This window comes from Passer domesticus, chromosome 3 (genome assembly GCF_036417665.1).
Source record: "Passer domesticus isolate bPasDom1 chromosome 3, bPasDom1.hap1, whole genome shotgun sequence".
Classification (NCBI taxonomy): domain Eukaryota; kingdom Metazoa; phylum Chordata; class Aves; order Passeriformes; family Passeridae; genus Passer; species Passer domesticus.
This window is the reverse complement of record NC_087476.1, coordinates 6,832,701-6,844,222: the sequence shown is the minus strand read 5'-3', so window position 1 is coordinate 6,844,222 and position 11,522 is coordinate 6,832,701. Positions and strand designations below refer to the sequence as shown.

The 11,522-nt window shown below is 39.8% G+C and overlaps 1 long non-coding RNA gene across 1 annotated transcript; it reads right to left on the bottom strand.

Annotated features, from left to right (window-relative positions):
• Positions 1-125: 125 nt before the first annotated feature.
• LOC135295909 (uncharacterized) lies at positions 126-1,882 on the bottom strand. Its single transcript, XR_010357956.1, has 2 exons — positions 1,462-1,882; positions 126-506 (listed from the first exon to the last, which is right to left on the bottom strand). It is a non-coding gene; the product is annotated as an uncharacterized LOC135295909 (long non-coding RNA).
• Between the last annotated feature and the right edge of the window lie 9,640 nt (positions 1,883-11,522).

Here is an 11,522-nt window from a genome sequence, read left to right as displayed (position 1 = left end):
TAAAGACAGTTGTTCCAACCTGTATTCTAGACTTCCGTAGCATTTTATTTCTGGTCTGCTCAATTTGCCTTGAAAACTGCAGTTCTCATTCCAGAATTTTAGCAAGTTCTTGTCTAAAAGTAATAACAATAGTTCCAGTTAATTTTATTTGTAGGTTTTCAAAACTAAAAGCAAATTTATATCAATTTAATGTGATAAATAAAATATGTAGCATGGATTTAAATATGAAAAAACCACACAAATACATAACTTTGGACCTACTAAAGTACCACAGTTAATAAGAGTTTCAATTAAGGATTTTTTAATACAAATTGACATTTTACTTTTAGTTCTGCCAAAAAAAAAAATCCATGTTCATTGCTGTTATGCAAACAACTCCCTTGTACTTTCAGTACTGAATTTTGGTGGTGTTTTGATGGACGGATCGTAGATCTCTTCTGAGTTCCTGGTTCTCTCCCATGCACCTCTGAGATCCATGAATAGTGTGAAAGTCAGGTGGCACCTTCCTGGCAGCACACAGACAAAGGGTTGGTAGCATTGAAGTTTCTGTGAGCTCATGGTGCAACAAAAGAGATTTATATGTTCCTCAGCTCAAAGGATTGGCACAGCTTCTCACAGCAAATTGAGTGTTCCAGAGGTATTACTGGTGCTGTAAGAACCCATCACCTGCCAAGAGCTGACCTGTATTTTGGTTGATTGCAGTACTTGTAAAATATAAGAGTGGAAAAGTTTGAGCATATTTTACTCTGCCGTTTCATTCATGACCACTTTTGGATTTCTAGCTGCAATTTACATTTCACTTGGGAACGATGCAGTGGTGCTGGTTGCTTTTTCTGTTTCTCCTTTACTTAGTGCTTTTTCTAGCATGTATCTCAAATATATGGCTGCAGTTCACACAGACATTTCTGAGTTTTAGAGTATGGGATACAAACAAAATATTTATGAGAAGCTCAGTAAGTGCCTGGGTGAATGGCTTGTGCAGAAATCCCTGTTACCCTCATTATTAATGGTAACTTTTCTATTGCTCTTAAAACTAAATGAACCTTTGGCTCCCACCCCCATTGCAGAACTTTGGGTTTGCACAGTGACAGCAGGACAGGTCAGAACAGAATTCTGTTCTGGATCTGAAGGAGTTTGCACGATCTTCCCTTGACAATTGAGAGTTTAACCACCACTGGCAGTTTAAAGATCATTCACTTCTCCAATGAGAAGCAGACTGAATTTTTTATGTTTAGGATCAGTCCAGGCTGAGCAGCTAAAATGACCAGAGCCCCGCCGTGAGGTGGTGTGTCCACAAGACTCCCCTATATAGAAAGAAATGGTTTCTTGCTTTTTATTAGTCTGGGGTAGTAATTTTACCAATCCTTCTGGTCTAGACTTCCCCAAAATAGCATTGAACAAGAGCTTGAATGGGTGTGTGCAGCATCCAGGCAGAAAGCTTACTGAACAGATAATACTCACTGAAAGAGTTAATAACCAAAAGGGTTTGCAGAGTATCCTCAGGGCTTGCTGGATGTAGGTCTGGTTTTCAGCAGCCAGCTCAGGAAACAATTTTATGTAAACAGATGATGTGCCTGAAGGTATCACTGAAGAACAGGCCCAGGGATGGAAAAATACAAGAACTCATACCACACCAGAAGTTTTTCATTCTTTACACAATTGGAGCTGCCCTCTTAATTATCTCAATCTGGGCCAGGTTAATTGGAGCCTTCCCTGACGTGAGTCAGTCTCACACATTTTCTGCATCTTTGCTAATTAAGACAATTTTCACCTTTTATAGTTGCTTTAGTATTCAGAGCAGTTTGCCATAGGCTAATTATAATTATTGAGTGATGGCTTTAAAATTTCATGTTTGTGATGACATTTTATCACATTAAATTGGAATCCCATAATCCTTCTTGCTCTATGATAGACAAGGAGGTCATCTCTATTCTGGAAGTTATCCACTGTGTGATACAATGCTGACATTGGCCATTTTCCTTCAGAACCACTGCAATCTCTTCTACTCTTCAACTGAAGACATTCAGCATCCAGCTGATTCCAAAGGAATACAAAAATACTGAGTTCAGGATCCAGGGCACAATCCTTTTCCTTTCATCCTATAGGTGCCCTTGCTCTGTGTAGTTTGGGAGAACTGGATATGCAAGAAGGAAGAAGCCAAGGCAACACATTTCCTCTCATCATTGCTTCTCTGTGTCCAAATCCATGGCGTTTTAAGAGCATAATCACTGATGCAGAGTGGAAAGTCTTCCCCTGAGATTTTCAAGGTTCCCTTGAGCTGGAGGAGCAAGCAGAAGAGCTCAGTCTCATCACACAGTCATTGCTGCCTGCAGTCAGTGCTGTGTCACAGCCCACAGCAGCTTTTCCCCACTGCTTTGTGAAGGTGAAGGCTCCTGCAGATGTTCTCAGGGGCTTTTCAGAACTGATATTTCCCTGGAGTAACTCTGAACAGTTCAAGGCTTGACAGCAAAGTCTCAAAACATCCTCTTTGCTTCATGGCCATGGGTTTGCTACTTATCACTCTAGCTGCAGTCCCTTGGCTTTTGGTGCAAGTTTGAAAATGCTGTAAATAGAAAAATCAGGGCATAAAATGGAAGAAACTTCACTGATTGACATAAGCATAGTTTACTTGGATTCATCCTATAGCGTGCAAGGGAATTTACTTACTGAATTGCAAATCTGTGCCAACCTAGAGCCTTGCAGAGGGATTTTCTACACTGAGTAGTGCTGGTGAGGAGACAGAGCAGTTTGCAAGTACAGATTCAGAGCTGTGTCAGCACAGCCCTGGTGCTGGAGCTCGTTCCTCCTGTGCTGAAACAAGGCTGTCCTGTGAGTAACATACACCAGCACAACCACACCATTTTCAAAATCACACCAGTACCTTTGCTCAGATCCTCCACAGCCGACCCTGGTATCCATAGGCTGGAACAGCTTTACAAGCACAGATATTCCCACTTTCACCCAAAACTTCCAAGCACATTTTCCCATCCCGCTGGTGTCTGTGGAGAGAACATGTGCTTATGAGCTTTGTTCATTTTGTTCACACAGGATTTGAAGACTTTATTGAATTGTGCAAGTAGCTGGGTGTTTAATTCCTTCTAAGGCAGGAATAAAGACAAGTTCAAATGGGATTTTCTTTGGTCTTTTAGTTGAGGAAAGGAAGTTACAAAACTAAAAATCAAATTTAGTGGTGCAGAGAAGCTGCCATATCATAACCATGCTGTTACTTCTTGGCTTCTTGTTAGAAGAATAAATGTTTCTGTTTGTTAAAGTTCCATCTTTTCAGCCCATGTCATGCTGTAACCTGTTTTACCAGAATTTCAAATAGACTTGAAAATTCATATTTATGGTGGGGTTTTTGCTGAAGAAATAATGTCAGATATAATTAATGAGTCATAATGACTGCAAATTTGAAGTTTATGATTTGTGACTGATTATATAGATAAGGTTGTTTTTTCTTCAGATGAGGTAAATATGGCTCATATCTCTCTGTTCTGTTGTGCTGTGAAGATCACAGTCTCTTCTAAGTAGGCAACAAAATATAATCCCTTGAATGTGTGTAGACCACCTCAAATTTTACCTGATTTTTTCAGTTCTTTGGTTAAAGCACCATGAGATGTTGGATAGGTAATGGTGTCAGCAGAAATAAGCAGAAACAGCTTTGAAACACAGCCCTGAAAAATACTGCTAAACATCTGGTTTTTTAGGACTACCCAATAAACTGTGCACTTGTGGCAATACAGAATTCTGTTCTAGAAAACCTCTCCAGGCCCCTGTGTTATCAGAATAGTTTCAGAGTTATGCAGAATTTTCATTCAAAGGTGCTTGCATTTATTTCTTAACAAGTGGTTGGAAGTTCACAGTCCTAATAATTTTCTCAGAGTACATCTTAAAAGAGAGCATCTCTGAAGGAGTCCACAGCCCTGGGAGTATAAGTAAATCTGCAGCAGCAGAAGGCAAGGGAAAATTCACTCCCCTACTACATTTATAATGTCTAGCACCAGTCAAAAAACAAAAAAAAAAAAGTTAATAGAAATCGAGATAGGAATAGATCTATTTTTAGAGGTTGGTTTTTTTTTTCCTTTCCCTTCCTGGCAAATATCCATATTTTGGAGGTTGCAGTCATTTCTGTTGGCAGGAGAAATCAATAATGAATTCAGCTATTTCTTCAGCATCCTCCTCTTTCACCTACAAAGCATGTGAAAGGCACAGCCTCCAGGCAGGAGGGAACAGCTTCTCTGGCTCAAAGAAAGTCCCCTCCTCTCTCCAGATTCAAACCAAAAGTCTCCCACAGGAATTTTCAGAACTATATTCCCACTCTGGCTGTACTGTGGATTTTTATATCTCCACTTTCCTGGTGGTTTCTACATACTAGTCCTTCTGACTCAGAGGTTCAAGTACCCCAAACTTGTTGATTCACCCTTTCCCACAGGGACCCCACACACTCTGGATAACACCACAGGCCTGTGATGGATGGAGAGGTGAAGCTCCTGCCTCCAGGGGTGAGCTGCATATTTCATTTACCTCTCTCAGCCTTCTTTTTCCCTTTCTCCTGGAGCCACAGAACAGTTTGGGTTGGAAGGGACCTCAAAAGTCACCCAGTTCCAGTCCCCTGTCCATGGGCATGGGCAGGGACACCTTCCACTATCCCAGGTTGCTCCAAGCCCCATCCAACCCATCCTTGAACTTTCCAGGGATGGAGCAGCCACAGCTTCTCTGGGTACCCTGTGCCAGGGCCTCACCACCCTCCCTGCCAAGAATTTCTTCCTAATGAAAGTTCTGAAGTATGACTGGGGGTAGGAAAGGCAGCACCAGCAGCAGATCCAATGGCAGAGAGAGTTCTAATGCCGTCATTGGTGATGCTTGTGCTTGACTTTCAGATCAATGGACAGCAGGGTTTGACCTCTGAGAGCTCCAAATTCAAGTTTTTATATTTGCAGGCCGTTCAGACCAAGTATTGTGCTATATCCACAGAGCAAAATAATTAGTAATTCACTGAAATCCTGCTATCAGCAATGCTTCAGCCTTTGCTGTAGATTAAGATTATAACTGTGATTATAAAAATGCAGCTATGCTGGCACAAATTGTCTATCCATATTCAGCCACAGAGATGACAGACACCCTTCTAAATAGAAATGTATCCATTTCTGCACTGTAACATTAAAACTCTTCCCCAGATGAATTAGTACATGGATGGAATACAAATTAGGTTATCTCATCATCACTTTTTTTGACATCCCTATAATGGAAAAGCCTCAGTTTAAAGAAGTGTAGTTGGTAGCAACTGACAGCTTGGCAGCATATAAATTTTGTGTATTTCTGTATGTTATTATTCTCTCATTTTTCAAGCATTTAATTCAATCCCTGACATTCAAACAATGGTGTTTTTTCCTAAATCTTCATTGTGATTTTATACAACAAGTTCCCTAAATAGTTTTACCACATCATTTTGGCCATCATGTTATAAATAGCTCCTTAGCATAAATTTGCACTTATGTTCTCAATCAGACAACTGACTATTTTTAATTCTTCAGAGGAATTCCCAGAGGAATAGCTCTTTTAAGACCACAGAACTGTAAGGAATCTCCTGCTCATAAAATCTAACAAGAAGTCCCTTGACAGCTGGTTCCTGAAAAATGTGATTCATGTGCTGACTTGCTAAAAATAGATGTGGCTGAACCAAAATAAAAGTTCCAATGTAACAGAAACCCCCTTGATACTCTGCCAAAAGTATAAGCAGCCTCCACAAAGCATTAATGACCCATGGTGGCCAATGTCTACAAAAGTCAGGAAACAAGGTAGAATTTTTAAGAGATTCCTAAAGCTGGTGCCTGGCTCCCATTGAGGCTCGGTGCTTAGGAGTTTTTTTTTAATCTGGTAGAAATGTACTTTTATCATTGCAGAGGCTTTGAAAAGCCTGGCTGTACAGCAGCTTTGAGATTGCCTTGTTAGTGGAGCTCCCCAGACAGAGAACTTTAAGAAGCCCATTTTTCTGAGCTTGTACTTTCATCACTTTTGTACCCAGTAAGGGATATCTAATCAAGGACTCAAAAATCCTTGGATGTGATCAAATATCCTGGCCATCCTAGTGTTAATGGGAGAACCCAAAAAATGTGAAATTGCCTAGAAATAAAACTGAAATAAAATAAATTTGATGGCTTTTGAAGAGTGTATTGCAGAAGGAAATGGGAGCCAAAGCCAGTTAAAAATGCATTAATCTTTTAAAAAGTCATTCATTTTTAATAATGTAAGGTATAGTTTCTATTATTCATGCAGGTAAAGCCAACTTAAAGCAGCTTTTGCTAAAATCCTGACAGAATCCCTTTGATGTCTCAACCCTCAACTTTCATCAACAGGAAGGAAAAGCTCAATTCTGTTCCCTAGATCCAGACAGAGACTCAGTGAAATCAGTCACATTGCATAGATCCCTCCCCAAGCTGACCCACTTGCATGATCAGCTCCTCAAAAACAATAAGTCTGTACTCTGGGACATAAATCCAAGCAAAAAATAAATCTTGATTACGTCACAGTTTAAGTGCTCAAAAAGACAGCACCTGGGGAAAAGTGCTGGACACTTCTGTGGTATTGGATGTAGGTGGAGCAGAGGCAAGGGACAATGCACAGCTGTGAATGAAGCAGAGAACCTTTACAGACAAGAGGTTTTTAATATTGAGGCAGCATATTGCCCTCCTCCCCTCTGTTCTGCAGGTGGCCAGCACTGTCCTGATGTGTCTCAGCTCATCTGGAATTGTTTCAGAGATATCACTGCTGACTAGAGAGCATTCAGCATGAGCCCCAAACTTTGGATTACACCTTGAAGTGACAGAGTTCCTTATCCAAGAAATTATTTGTACATATACTGTCACTTTAGGTCATTCCCAAGTGGACACAATCTGGACCTGGGAATTTGGTTTCACTTCCTACAGCATTTGGGATTTGATATAAAACCTTGTTCTGATATGGTTTGTACCTCTGCCTTCTGTTTGGAGGTTTGGGAACAGCTGTACCTGAACGCTTTTAGTCAGGAGCTGAAAAGCACATAAATAAGAGCAGAACAAAGATTGTCAAGTTGCTGAGTACCTTTTAGCTGAGTAAGCCAAAAAGTGGAGCAAGTTTTTCACTGTGACCAAAAACTCAATAAATTTTAAGTAGAGCAAAGAAAAATGGGAACTTTTTAATTAGATAAAGTAGGCAGAAGAAACAAAATATTTTTACAGCAAAGGCCACTGTCAAGAAGATATTTTTACGGGCAAGTCTGGTATAATTAACATCCTAAATAAAAGCCTTAGAAAAATGAGGGGACTGGGCAGACCATATGGAACAGAGAACCTTGATGCCACAATAAATACATCCATGGTGCCATCAGGAATGGCAGAGAGAAAACTTGCTATGTGGTGTATTATTCTTGAATTATTATGTCCAGACACCATTAATTTCTCTAAGTTAATAGGAACAAAAGATTTCAAAATTTCTAGAGTGTGTCAGGAGACAGATCTGTGGCTTTAGACAATGGCATATCAGAAATTCCTTTTTATGTCATCTTAGTAGCTGACAGACTGATATTCCTAGAAACATAATTCCTTGACAAGAGAGAGAGAGATAAAGTGTGAAATGCAAGATAACACAGTGAAGAGTGTATTGAGGATATGAAGGGAGATACAGTAGATAAGAACAGAATAAGAGGACATTGTTAATGTGTTAATCTGCATGAGCAGCTTCTTGAAGACATTGCAAGGTGCTGTGCTAAAGCACAAGGAAATATTTTGTCCTGACAGAGATTATGTGTCTGAAAGATATTCATGTGCTCCTCAGAGTGCACATCCCTCTGCTCTTACACCTTGCCCATGGTGTTACTTTTGTGTGAAAGCTTTTGCACGGCTGCAAGTACATGAATATTCTGCCTAACTCTGAAACAAGCTTCTCCTGGACAAAGCAAGTTTGCGTTGGTACCCATGGAAAATTCTTTTCCTGCATAGAAGGATGCAGTTATTTACCTGCTGGAAGTGTGGATATCTCTTGTCCTGAGAGGGACACGTAAATGTTTTGTGTTTGCACATGGTCAGAGTCAGTTCTTTGTGTAAAGAGGGGCTGAGAGCTAAGGTTTTTGTGTATGATAAGTTTATTATCATGTCCCTTCCAACATAAGCCATTCTAGGATCCTATTGCACTCAGCAGCAAAACCTATCAAGTTTTCTCTATGCAAATTTGGAAAAAAAATTTCAACAAACTGAGTAGCCAAAGGTGGGAAAACTTGGTTGAGATTTGTCAAGTTCTGAAGGCAGCAGGGGAGTTTCTGCCCCCCTCGAGGCTGTTAACCATGAGCTGGGAGGATTTCCCAAATCATGTGCCATGAACTGACTCCTCAGCATCAGCTCATTAAACCCCAGCTGCTGATGACTTCCTGAGGAGCTGTTGTACAAAGTTCTATCTCTCCACCATGTGTTGGTCAGCCAAATAGCTCCTCCCATGGGCTGCCAAGGTGGGGGAGCTATAAATCTCCCTAAGAAAGGGGCCGTGGGAGCATTGAATCCCAAGGGAATTGTGTTGGCATTGAGAGGTAGCCCAGCTTTGACCCAGCCAGAATGTTGAAACTCTAATGCCTAAGAGGAGACAGTGAAGCAATGACAGGGAAATACAGTTTTATGTCCCAAGGACAAGGACTGAAGAAATTTACGTTCAACAAACAAAACATAATATTTTCAGGAAAAATATTGAAATACTTGATTCCACTTCAAACACAAGAAAAGGAATAATTTATAAACCCATCTCTTTCAGGATTTAGGAATAAAGTTAATAATAAATGATAATAATTACTAAATAGTCAAAACCAATAGTAAAACCTAGCTTTTCATGCCATTTGTAAGAAAAGCAAGTGTTGGTAAAACAGCATTTTACAAGGACAAGGACAGGGCAGAACTCTGATATCTAGGATCTCTTGAAACAAAAGTACTCAAAGATTGCACCAAGTCAGCTAAAACTCTTGGGAGGGAAAGTGGGAAAAGACACACAAATTTAGGTCCAAAAACCAATGAGAAAGTCCTGGTAACAGCTGCCTATGAAAATTCGTACACTTAGGTAATATTGCTCCACTATTGGTAAAATTTAACAGTTTTGGATTTAAGAGCAATGGATTTATTGTGCCAAAAATGAGCAGAGATTCAGCCCTCACATGTTCCTATTACTTTCATAATTATCTTAGGTTTTCTCTTGTGGCAGGTGAAATTAGATTATTCTCAACAAAAATAAAACAAAGAACACTCGAAAAGATAGCAAAAATAAAGGAGCAAGATGCTGTTTCTTCTCTGCTTGAAAGCCTGGGCAAGGAGTACCATGTGTTTCCCCATCTGTGCAGAAGTTTTGCTTATTGCTCTGGATCCAAATTTAAGGGAGAAAGAACTCAAGGGATTTTAGTTCAGAACAAAATGTTGTACAGCACAAGCAAGAAAAGCTTCAGTGACATTTTGCATCCCCATTCTTGTTTTCCACTGCAGGGATAAATAATGGATGAGCAACCTCATGTTTTATTGCCAAATGTAAATAAATGATTAATTTATATGTGTGTATATATGCATATTTTTTTAAGTTGTTTGTGATCAAATGATAAATTTTACTAGCTCATGACCCAAAGTTTAGTTCATGGTCTGTGAGGATGAAAATTTACAGTATGAATCAGCAAAAGGTTCTTCTTTCTCAGCACATGCATTGCAAAGTGTGATGTCTTGTGTATATTTCAAACAGAAAATTCCTCATTTTCTGTTCCTGTGCCCCAGCATCTCCCAATATCAGTTACCACTGAACTTTAAATTGTCCAGCATTTTAGTGAAATCATTCAGATTGTGCTCTCCTGGAGCAGTGTGTCTGATGTTTGCTGAAGAGCTGTTTGAGACTCTTTCCAATCTGTGTGCCATGGCCTTTACCAGTGTGGATGAACACCAAAAGTTTTGAGTCCTGTGAAAGCTTAAGAGAGGGTTTGTTACCTGGCAGCTTTTGAGATTTGAGTCTCAAAAAGGAGATAGAGGCTTTTGGAGCCTCTTTTGGATAGGGCTCATCCTTATTTCACTTCCTTGCACTGAGGATTGTTCCACAGCCTCCTGGAACTGTTGGAAATGCTCCCTCTGACTTCTGCAGGGTTTTGCATCAGTTTGTAGGGGGACAAGAGAAGGCTGTTTCCAAAATTGTTGGTATAACTTGACTGGAACATAAGAGAATGCAGCCTTTTATAGGGAGGTCAATGGACTGAGCAGTAATACAAGAGCAGATGCTAAAATAACACCCAGGGTAACATCAATCTTATATTTTTAGTCCAAATATTTCCCAGGATCCATTCAGTTATTAATGATATTTTCAGGACAAAGAGGAGATAATGCCATGCTTTCCAAGCTGTTTCATTTTGACCTTTCCTTGATGTTTTTGAATTTCAGGACATAAATTAGGAAGGGAGACTGTGTTGCATTTGTTACACAATGTTACCTTCTGAACTTAATTTCATGTTTGAAACTGAGCACCAGATCAATGAAGTCCAAACTTCAGTCTCATTAACATCAGAAGTTTGAATATGTAATTTTTTTTTTTAGTATACAGTACTTGCATTTATGAAGCCTTCAGCATTTTGAAACATGTGGAAGAGCTTGAAATGCATCCATGTGTTCAGCCAAACCACCTGCACATAATAATGATGTTTCTTTTGATGATGATTACTGACAAAAAATAAAGATAACTCAATTCCATTGTATTTTTTGATAGAATCTCTGATCCAGCTGTGTTTTCTTAACTAAGACAAATTCATCCTCCAGCAAAACACATGGTTAGGAACCTCTGTGCAATTTCAAAGTGGCAGTTTCCTGTAAAGTGTCAAAATCAGACTTTTCAGTATGCTTGAGATAAACAACCTCATGGCTTCTGCAGTTAAACTTTGTCTGACCTTGATCAGTGCTGACAAGCAAATGATTACTGCTTTTAAAACTTCCAAGCCAAGCACACAAGCATGAGCCAAGACTCCAGCATGAGAGCCTGGGACTTTTCTGGCCAAAATAGGGACATTTCTAGAGCCCATATTTGGCCAAAAGACAGAAGCAGGAATTTCCTGGGCATAGTCCATTGTGTCACGACAAAGGTGAAAAAAAAGCCAGGAGAAATTAATTGTGCCCTAAAAATATCTACTTCTTTCTGCTGAAGAGGAAGAAAGCTTGGGAGCTCTAGTTCATGCACAGATGAATTATCAGATGTTCTAGTTATGCATGGATGTAGAGCAGAGGTGAGGTGAGTGCAATTCTGAAGGGATTTCTTCTGGAGTAAACCTCCTCTGATGACAGCCAACAGTGGGAACAACAGGTACAGCCAAATATCAGCAAACTAATTCCAGGGAATAACAGGAAAACTACAAACACCAAGTAAGGCACATCCTGAGATTTGCCTGAAACCTAGAAACAAGAGTATTTTTATGACCATTAGTGGGCTTTAGAACAAGCCTGCTGAGAGAACAGTCTGGGAACGTGTTGACAAATGCATCTCAGAAGAGGTCT